This window comes from Ambystoma mexicanum, chromosome 9 (genome assembly GCF_040938575.1).
Source record: "Ambystoma mexicanum isolate Mex_15411 chromosome 9, UKY_AmexF1_1, whole genome shotgun sequence".
NCBI classification, from domain to species: Eukaryota; Metazoa; Chordata; class Amphibia; order Caudata; family Ambystomatidae; genus Ambystoma; species Ambystoma mexicanum.
The window spans coordinates 460,956,107-460,966,416 of NC_090931.1; positions in this window are offsets into that span (position 1 = coordinate 460,956,107).

A 10,310-nucleotide genomic window follows, 5' to 3' on the forward strand; every position below is an offset into this window, starting at 1 on the left:
CCTTGACCAAAATATACCTACCAACTACCGTCCTATTACAACTGTACCCTTCTTGCTAAAAATTCTTGACAGGGCTGCATATCTTCAGATCCAGGCTCACTTAGAAAGCCACAACCTACTGGGCTTACAGCAATCAGGGTTCAGGCCCAGACATGGAACAGAAACGGCCTTAATAGACCTTAATACACCAAATGATGAACAAATTGATAAAGGCAACCTATCCATCCTCTTATTACTTGGCTTATCAGCCGCCTTCGACCTGGTCAACCACGATGTACTCTGCACTCACTTATCAACTGCTGCCCACTTCTCCAACAATGCCATTAACTTGATCCAATCATTTCTGAATCAAATGAGGGTCTTCTCATTTAACGCATCTGCAGAACCAGCAGAGGTGATCTGTGGAGACCCTCAAGGCTCTTGTGTTTCACCAATGCTTTATAACATATTTACTAAGCCCCTGTTTGATGACCTTGACCATTTGGGTGTCACCTACACTAATTACGCAGATTACACCCAAATACTTATTCCGATAACCCGGGAACTATGATTTAGACTCTAAACTGTTGAACAAAATCTAACTTGTCATCCAGGCATGGATGGCCACACACGGCCTATGCCTCACCTATGACAAGACAAAACTGCTCCTCAGCGGCTCACAAACTAAACTCAATAAACTAGCCAACAATTTCAAAGCTTTCAACATTGACGGTAATACTATACAGGTCTCCAAAGAAGTTAAAACCATGGGATTCTACCTGGACTACTCCTTAACACTGAACAGACAGGTTAACGCAACTGCATCAGCTACTGCATACACATGCAAATTAATAAACTCATGCAGACCTTTCTTGACACCTTCCGACTGTCTGACTCTGGTCAGAGCTCTCATTCTCGCCAAACTCGATTATTGCAACACACTCTATCTTGGAACTTCCAAAAAAAAGTAACTAAACTGTAGACACGTCAAAATAACACCCTCCAGTCGGCCCGCGACATTCCCAGATCACACCACATCTCAGCCACGAGGCATAACCTCCATTGGCTACCCATCAAGAGTAAAATATCTGGCAAAATATTAGGCCTTACGCATAAATGTCTTGCTAACTCAGCCCCCAAATATCTGACCTGCAAAATCTCAAAAAACAGTACTGCCCGTCCCACTAGAACGACACATCAAAACTGCCTACGAATCCCAAGATTGAACCGCCAGAAATCTGGGGTCAGCAGCTTCCCTACACTAGCCCCGAAACTCTGGAACTCACTACCTACACATCTTAGAGACGTGCACTCCTTCATCTGTTTTAGAAAGAAGATAAAAAATTGGCTTCTCACTCAAGAGCAGTCATAAAGTACACCCAGAGATACCACTACGCTCTCACCTGTATATACCCGCTTCTGTGACCTATACCAGGCCACCTATAATGCCTTACATATCTGTACTGCATATCCACGCTTTGCTGTTTTTTTTTTTAAATATTGTTCTGTATCACTGTCTATATTGATGTTACTGGTCTGTACCATTTGCATCATTGTCATTATATATGTATACTTAACTACATCACCTCATCGTACATATTTATATTATATTTAGCACCATATTGTAAATAGCACCACTGTACAAAATTGGATTGCCTCTACCGCTTTCAATGGTTTGACTATGTTTGTAACCTATGCGCCTAGATACCTGAGGATTTGGTGCACTTTATAAATGAATAAACTAAACTAAACTACCTTTGGTGGAATTCACATGTTATAAATCCACTGAATTCTGGAGGAAAAGTGGTAGATTCATCTCCGGCTTGTTGCTGGAGGGAAATCCTCCACTTTACGTACAAAAATAGGTGGATTGATCATGAGGTAATTCCGGCAGTGGTAAATCCATCAAAAGTCCCCATGCAGTCCTATGGACTCCAAGAATGGGAATTACACTGCCCTACCACCACTTGTAATCCTGTGGTAACTCCACTGGACCAAATGGTCGTAATAGTAATAGAGTTTGGTGGCAATTTTGTGGATTTCCTGCCAAATCAGCACCAAACTCGTAGCGAGGCCCTTTGAGAGTTGATGTATTCTTGAGGTCATCTGTGGTGCAACAAAAGAAACAAAACATGGGAAATTGAAAGTTTCATCCTTCCTTAGCGCATGAAATTTAAAGATCAACCTCCTAGCTATATGTGAGATATGTCTATATAATTCACACATGGCCAGTACTTTCACTTTAAAGAATAACATTAGAGGAAAAGAACATTTAAACATTCTATAAACACAGACACTGAACGTGCTCTTGGATAGCATGTTTAATATCATACACATAAAATCAGACACAAGGACTCAGGAGTAGTATTAGAAATGGACAAAGCAAGACTGTGTTTATTGCATGGTTGCAACCATCATAAACAGATAGCATACTATCAACCCACAGCCCAAACTAATAACCTAACCCACCTCCAGTTCACCTTCCCTTACATCCCGTCATGGTCTTGGCCCCTTACAATAAAAATCACTTCTGCATGGATCATCCTTCCCCCCCTAGGTAAGACAATGGGACACATTGTATACAGTTGTAGTCCTTCTTCAGTTCCTGTTCATTCTCCCATTACCACATGCTTCTTAGCTTCAAGCCCAGTTGCTGCGTTGTGACGATATCCGGTGTCATCTTCCTCAGGTGAGGGGTGTTTGGCTGACACATCTGGCCAAAAATAAGGGTCCATTGTCAAACAGGTTTAGGCAAGCACAATCCAAGATGGAGTTACTTGTGGCCTTCACCCAGTGCACATGAGAGCTCCCAAAAGCACTACCCCGGCAGTCCTTTAGCGCATGTCCGTTTTAGTAGTAGCTCTTGGTTCATGTATTACCAACAGCCAATAGGTGGGGATGCTCTTATCCAATGTCCATTTATAAAAAGAAAAATTACAACTCTCATGAGCATACATAATTATAATACTGCTGGTACAGTTCTCTCATATCATGTTTTATTTACTCATTATCTAATAATGTGTGGGGGTGCACAGCTAGTTACGTTCATTTATTGATATTTAATGAAGATTTGATACAACGTATGATGAAACCGGGTGATCCTCGGCTCTAAGGTTCAAATCAAACATACACAGGAAGACTCATAGAACCAATGAGAAATCCTGATGCCCTCTTCACGGGCACGCTACTTACTAAAAATGTCCAATAAATTTCAAATGAAATGCTTTCGAAATTTTAAAAGATTTATGTAGAAATTGTTTACGCAAAATTAATACAACACTCCTTCACAAATTATAATATAGACTGAACACATGAGTCCAATACTCATTATATTTGCACATTTATCGCATGACTGTATACATTGTTAACAAAACATTGAAAATGTCACAATGTTCTTTTTGTCTGCCCAACGTGTTTCGGATTTATACCCTGTCTTTATTCAGGGGTAATCATACCGTCTTCCTACAAATCATAAAATAGAAATTAATATGCAGACTTTCAACTGTAAATGCTTACAACCATCCTATCACCTGCATGTTGCTAACCTCTGGCTTTAAATTCCAAGTGACCAGAGGTACCCAAAACAGGAAACCCTCAATAATTCTCATTGCATTGTGACACATCATTAATATTAAAGAACTAACAATACTAAGAAATACTAAAAAGTACAACTCGCTTTCTTACCCCATTCACTGCCGTGCAAGTGGTGAATGGTCAAACAGGGGATGCGTCCAAACTCACTGAACTTTCATATCCACATTTGGACAATAATGCTATTAGATCCCTCGAGCATAAGCCACCCCTGGAATACAGAGAGGATTCTGAGAGCAAAACCACAGGTATCTTTACCTTTAGGCAGGACAAGTATTGCAAGCAACGAGGCAATGGACTGGAAAACCAGTCGAGTGCCCCACGTTCGGTATTTGAGTAATTTCCAATGACTACGCAAAAGTTTTCCAAAATGTTCCATAGACGTCTGGCTACAGGGTCAGCCTTTTTGTAATGTCTTCAGTAAGTATCCATACGTGGCTTATTCCTATCTGTATAGTCAGAGTCACAAGAACTCATGAATACTGCGCAAGACAAGCAACCCTTTAAATACATGCCCAAAGTCCTTGAATAGGCCCATACGCCGTGAACGAGCATTTTGTGTCCTCGCAATGCCAATGGTGTATTTACAGAAGTTCCTCCACTACCACTGGTATGCCAGAATTGTTCTTCAACAGTCTTGGCCAACTGTTATGTTGCACACCTTCATGAATTGACATCAATTTGACATTCAGATAATCTTGCCCCTCTTCACATGCCATGTCCCAATCCAGATTCCTCCCAGCTTCTAGCACGCCATCCGTCTGTTTTCAGAGGGCCCCTTGAGTAAGATGACGCAAGGTCCCTATGACATGAAGCTCACCAAGTCATGCCTTACTGCCTGTGAACTCTGCACCAGATATGAGCTCAGTGGCCTTCCCTAGTCGGTCTAATCTATCCTCTGAATGTGAACCCTTGTATATCCCCCATGTTGCAAGTACAGTATTAGTCCCACTTCACATTTTATCCCATACTTCCGTTTTCTGCCGTCCTTCCAACATCACCTTTTGTTGCTGCGCTAATTGGATACCAGCCCTGAGAGTACAATTCCGATAATGGGTGGCCACCTGAAAGGCAGACAAAGGAACAATAAATAAAAACATTGCATTCAACACCAGCTATCTATAACCCATTCTTTCTGGGTTTGACATTGCATTGTACCATAACCTTTGATTATATTATATATTTGAGTGTATTTTATGAACTCTTCAATGTCTACTTCTGGTGATTGTAAATACTGAATCATATTGCATGTACGGTTCTGTATCTGTTTGAAAAATGATACTGAGCTGTATAATCCGAAAATGCCTTCACTGACCTGGTACTGTTAAACCCATTCTCTATGGTTAATAAATAACACTCCAAACGTACTTGCTGTCCCTTCTCTTTCCCTATTATTGCACTGAGATCTTCCACCTCACAGTACCCTGTCACCACCACCCGGTGCATGGCCATGGCAATTTTACCACATCCGGAACTGCGTGTGCATTACCACCAAGTTCTCTCCATGTTGTCATAACCGTGGTTCCAGTCCACTGCTTATATCAATCTATGATTTTAGAAGTCATTTTATTTTTTCTCCTAATAAAAAGAACAGAGTGACAATAATATAACAAATCAGAAACATGTGGCCGTTCAGGGTACAATATTGTTTTTGTTAGTTTTTCAGTTATAGTAGTAGGTGTGTTAATATTAGCACTCGTATCTCTATCTCTTAGGTTAAGTTGGGGTTTCCTTGTGGGTTCTTCTATTGGTTTGTTCAAAACTTTCAAAAAGTCTTCATCCCTCATCCAATCAGGTAGAGCCTTACAGGGAGATGGTATTATCCCCACTGGGCACTGGGCTGGTCGTGGTATAAATCACAACTCCACATTCCCATGATCCATTGAGATCACAAGTTCCCCCCTGCCACTGCACTATCCATCATTTCTTATACCATGGCCAACCCTGGACATCAGCTTATGTCCCAACGTTAGTCAAGTTCTTGATTGATAATATGCTTTGCCAATAGTCAGGGTTTCATAAAACTACGTTAGAATAAGCAAATACAGAAAGACAAACCAGCCAGACAATAGCAGCTGCACTGTGATGAGTACCATCCATTTGCAATGGCTTACATGCACCCATCTTGAGTGTCCATGAACCTTCACAGCTGCCTTAGAAGTCAGTAGAATCAGGGCTAGAGAAGTCTTTCTCTGATGGAACTTCATCAGGACACTTTCGCCAGATTGTAAGGAACGATCTGAAGAGTCTGGTTCCCATGGCACAGCAGCTTGAACTTGATTGTGAATGAGACTGACAGAGTAAATTAGTGGTTTTAAAATATTCCAACAATCGATCATCTGATAATTGAAAATTATCTGGTACACTTTTCACATGTGGTGATGTAGCTAATCTCATAGGTCTTCCATACAGGATTTTACATTGGTGAGGGCAGTGCAACTTTGCTGGATAATGTTATTGACAAAATGAGTTCCCTGATCACTGTTAATACATACCAATATTCCAAATCTGGGCACAAATTCCCAAATCAAAGGATTCGCGACAGTCGCTGCATCAGCCTTTTTAAAAGGGTGTGCCTCCACCCATCCTGTCAAAACGTCCACTATTACTAGCAGGCATTGCCACTGATTGCATTTTGGCAGTTGGAGAAAATCAATTTGCATCCCTAAAAACTGGCTTTACACGTGAGAGGTGTGCCCCGGTTCTGATCAGCACACTCTTCCCCACATTATTTTGTAACCATATTAGACATGTTACACATCTTTGACAGTATTCCTGAGCCATAGCTGTAAGCTCTGGTGCAAACCAGGATTGTCCTACTAGCATTGTCTTTCATCTCTCCCCGCAAATGCCTGATTAGGTGTGACAAAAGTATTTTTGGAGCCAACTACCAACCCTGTTCATCTCACAATGTGGAGTCCTCATGTAATTGGCACCCCTTTCTCCTTATTTTTTTTTTCTCATCTGCAGGCGCATTCTCTTGCATTTGCGCAAATGTCCTCTAAAGTTTTATACAGTGTCCCCTCCTGTATGGGTTGCACCGGCAAGATGTACACATTGTTGCCCTGTAAGGCAAAATCATTTCCAAAACTAACAGGATCATCCAGTACCTGGTGGGCAGCACATCTGATGATAGCAATCCGCTTGGGAAACGTTATGGCATCTAGCAATGGGTGTACAAGCTGAGGTCCTGAATCCTCCCTGCTTCCATAGTTGATAAAAGTCGTAGGCTATGCCAAAGGCACATCTCAATTCAGCATAAATATTAACAGATTGCTGTGCCGCTGCTCGACATGCTCTCATAAGGGTCACTAATTCGTCCACCTGCACTGATGTTACTTTCAGCAATTTCTCACTCTCCACCACTTCTCCAGGCGCACATACTGCATACCCTGAGACCACTTGGCCATCCTGAATTCTAAAATATGACCCGTCAACAAAATACTTGAGATCTGGGTCTGGCAGTTGTACGTCAGAGAGGTCTGTACGAGGCATTACGAAGCAATCCATCACTAACACACAATCATGCAGAGTGGAATCGTGTGGCTCACCCCCCCTAATTGAGTTGGTAACAATGTTGCTGGGTTTAAGACTGAACATGGAGTCAAAGTGATATTGGAAGAATGTAATAAAAGCATCTCATATTTGCTTGCTCTTGAAACTGACACGTGCTGTTTAGGTTTTCAATAAAATTGATACTACCAAATGCGGGCCGGCCACCCCAGTACAATAGTTTCCCTTTGTTTCAGTACCAGAGCTGTTGCAGATGCTGATCAGAAACAAGGTGGCATTCCTATCGCAACTGGATCCAATTCTTTACCATTGTATGCTACGGGTCAGTCATAAATCCTCAGTTTCTGGGTAAGGACAGCTAAACAAAATCCTTTTCTTTCATGGCAATACACAGTGAATCCCTTTTTGTAATACGGTAAACCTAATGTGGGCTCTTCAGCTAATAACCGTTTTATTCTTGTGAAAGCCTCTTCCACCTCTGGTGTCAATTGCAATGGTTCAATAGTATTCAATCAGGTGTAATCTTGTAGTGGCTTAGCTATCTCAGTGAATCCTGAGATCCATTGCCCGAAGTAACCCATGGTCCAGATGAAAACTTGCATTTGTGCTATGCTCTGCGGCTTTTGGTATGTTGTAATCTGTCTCTTTCTGGGAAGTGGATATCATTCAACATCCCTTCATAATGTCATGTCCCAAATAGTGCACCTTAAAGGTGCATAACTGTGACTTCTTTTTCGATGCCTTATGCCCTTTCTCTGCCAATGCTCTTAGCAGGACGCTAGTATCTTCTTTACAAGCCTCGTATGAGGGAGAGGCGATTAACAAATCATCGTCGTATTGCATGAGCACAGATTTTCCTGGTAATTTTATATCCTTTAAATCTATTATTAACTGTTGTGAAAAGAAGGTGGGCAACTCTATGTATCCTTGGGGAAACCAGGTCCATGTATACTGGACTCCCTCTGCAAAAATGCAAATACATATTGGCTATCCTTGTGTATGTGGATCGAGAAGAAAACTAAACATAAGTCAACCACCATGAAATGTGTTGCTTCTGGTGGAATACACAACAATATGGTTGCTGGATTTTGTAGCAGGGAAAGGAAGGTATCATCACAGCATTAATAGCACGTAGGTCTCGTACAAAAGGATATACATGCTTGCTGGGCTTATTTACAGGAAAAATGGGAGTATTGCATATACTGCTAGTTGGAACAATGATTTCCTGACTCAAAAATTATTATATCAGTGGGGTGATTCCTTCCTCTGCTTCATGTTTTAAGGGGTACTTGGATGTATGGGGCAATCTTTTAAAAGGATCTACTTTATCCTTACTGGTTCTGTAGTGTATATATATCCTACCTCATTATCGTGTGTGGCCCACAAACACTGTGGTATTGAATCAATGAATTCCCATACGTCCTCTGAACAATTGCCCCTCCATCTCTGTTACACCTCCTTCTGTGTCTTCCCTTAGTGAGGACATCATTGTCAGCGCATTATCTACAGGTACACTTAGAAACACTCTGCCTGGAGTGCAGTAAATAGTGCATCTCATCTTGTACAGCAAATCCCTTCACATCAAATTCATGGACGAAGTGGGACTTAAAAGAAATGCATGTTGATCAGTAATATGGCCCAATGTAACAGAGCGTGGTTCTGTCATGTGGTGTATGAGAGTAGTATTACATATTCCCACCTTTGTTACCGACTTCCCTGATGTTGGGACACGTGAAAAATTATTCATTTGTAAAGCGAATCAGTTTGCCCCCGTACATACCAGACATGGAACTGGTATTTCCTGAACCGGGCACTGCACATACGGACCCTCCTGGGTAATTGGGATCATTAGTGCTTCCAGAGTCACCTCCCTTCTGGTAGTCAATATCCAATCATTTCTCCTCCAGGCATGAATGGATTCAAATTAGGGTTCGGAAACTGGGGCATCTGGTCCACGGCGGCACTCTTTCCCTAGACCTGCCCTCAATGTGGTGGCAAGTGTGTATTGTTTGGACCTGTGCCCACTTGTGGCTGTTGCCTGCTCTGCGGTCTGAATAGGCACTAATTTTTCCAATGGCACTCCTGTTTACAATAGTTACAAACCAATGGATTTTGTGCCATAGCTCTAGGAGCATGCTGATTATTTCAATTTCCTTGCACCTGCTGACCCTGACCTCCACATGCCTGTTGTTGGTCAAAATGTCCTCACTGTGTTATTTGCTGCTGCTGTCCCACATATCCCCACTGCTGCTTCTGATACATCTGTTGACCCCTCTGACTGCCCCCTCTTCCTCTGGATCTCGCCCCCCCCCTTTTGGGCCTGATTCCCCAGAAAGTTTCCTCTCTCCTGCTGTTGTCCCTGAAGGCTTATCATCTGTAATGTCATAAGTTTGTTATCAATCGTCTCCTTTCAACTGATCTTGACAAGTGACGCAATGATTCGTCACCAGCTCTGCTAAAGGCTTGGTCTGCTATCCTATGCACACTTTCTTAAGCTGCATTTGTACCTTCGGGAGTAACCCAGCAACACATGAGTTTGCTATAGCTGCCTGCATTGTATCTTCCAGTTTTGTATACCTGAGTGCTGAGTGAACACCACCTTTAGTCTGTCTAAATAGTCAGCAAGTGATTTGCCCATATTTTGTCTACAATTCGATATTTTTGCCCAAAAATTGTTTCTAGCAGGCCTGGCTCTAGCAGGGGGGCAGGGAGGCCAGCCCCCCCCCCCCAAGGCCACCCCTAGAAAGTAGGCCCTGCCAGTTGGACCTGAGGGAATATGGGTGTGGGGGTAGATTTTGCTCTACACATGCAGCAGCAACCTCAGAGATATCACTTGGAAAGGCTGAACTGCAGGAGGTCGTCCAGAATTTGTTTTCATGCCCTAGACAATGATGTATGCCCACCAGCCATGAAATGACCAAGGAGATGGAGCGCCATTCACACCTATAAATGAGGTAGCATACTTATTCAAGCTGGCTGCCTACAACTATTTTCTCAAACCTAAAATCACAGTTTTGCTTTCTGTAATTTAAAGCATGTTTATCTTTTGTGGGGATATAGCGTTTTTTGCATCATGCTTAATACAATGTTTAACTATATCAAACAATAAATGACAGATGATCCGACAGAGCAGACCTTACAAATTACATTAAAAGTATTTATTCTGCTGCATCAACTACTTGAGTATAAATAAAAAGATAAGGTTGATAGTAACACAAATGTAATTC